At 37.0% G+C, this 1,169-nt stretch overlaps 1 non-coding gene across 1 annotated transcript; it reads right to left on the bottom strand.

Annotated features, from left to right (window-relative positions):
- Window positions 1-204: 204 nt before the first annotated feature.
- On the bottom strand, window positions 205-336 carry LOC129011079 (small Cajal body-specific RNA 11). The gene has a single exon (XR_008493207.1). It is a non-coding gene; the product is annotated as a small Cajal body-specific RNA 11 (non-coding RNA).
- Between the last annotated feature and the right edge of the window lie 833 nt (window positions 337-1,169).

Below are 1,169 nucleotides of genomic sequence, written 5' to 3'. Positions count from 1 at the left end.
GACATAACAGTCTCCCAACCTCAGAAAAAGTTACTCTAAGACTATGATAAAATAAGAGAAAGCAAAGCCTCTTCATAATTTTGTCTAAATACAGAAAACGAACAAACAAACAAGTTCACTGCGCCACCCACAAAATATCAAACATCCCTCTCTTGGCTAAAAATGAATGACTGCTACATTTTCTTTTTTCTTTTTTAATCTTAAATTGTCCTTTCCTGCCAGCCCTATTCTTAGGAGATGGCCCTCCTAAACTGAGAGGGAGATTGCTGTGTGTCCTGCCAGACTACTCTGTTAGGACCAAGCGCAGGGAAGCAGAAATGGCCTAGGCCAGGACAAGTGACTGCTACGTCTTTACCAATTACAGCTGTATCCTTGTTCTAATCTGCCCTTCCTGAGATAATATCTATTCACATCCCCAATTACAGAATTGACCCGATTCCCTAACAACATCTAAATCCAGAGCAAATCTTCATTTTATTTGACCCTCCCTGCAAATCACCCGACTGTCATGAGTGGTGTAAGGTTAGAAATAACCAAGTCTGTGTATGTTTGTGTGTTTTTACAATGTTAGGATTTTATCGATGTTGTTTTAATCACAAAAGTTATAGATTATATGGAGTTCTTAAGGAGGCCGTTTTTTTAAAGTACTTTTTGTTTCTTTGGTAGTCAGAGCCGCAGAGACATGGGCTCAAGTCACTTTATAAGTCAGTCAATATTGTAAACCATATATTATTATAGTATATTAAATTAATATGTAAATATTACAGGTTAACTATTTTACAATAAACAAAGTAACATTTAACATTAAAAAAGAGAGAGAGAGCTAGGAGAAAGGGTTCGTGAACTAGTTTAGTGGGAGTGAAGATGATAAAAGGATGATAAAAGGAGTCCGGGTCTGGGGTGGGTGGTTTGCTGGTCATGTAAGGAAAACTGGGAGGTGGTAGAGCCTTTGGTGGCAGATGCCAGGTTTTTATCATGAGTAACTGCAAGAAAGTGTCACTTAGGATAGCTGTTTTGAGTTGTTGAAGGCCTAATCTTTTTCATATTTATAGAGTATTTGGTGAGAACTGATAGTGGAAGAGTGTGTTTGTGTTTTTATCTGGTTGTATGCAGCCTTTTAAAAAAATTTATTTATTAAACGAAACATGTTATTCTTATTGGCAAAGTGC

This window comes from Pongo pygmaeus, chromosome 10 (genome assembly GCF_028885625.2).
Source record: "Pongo pygmaeus isolate AG05252 chromosome 10, NHGRI_mPonPyg2-v2.0_pri, whole genome shotgun sequence".
In the NCBI taxonomy this organism is placed as follows: domain Eukaryota; kingdom Metazoa; phylum Chordata; class Mammalia; order Primates; family Hominidae; genus Pongo; species Pongo pygmaeus.
Note: the sequence above shows the minus strand (reverse complement) of the source record. Positions and strands in the feature narration are given on the sequence as shown.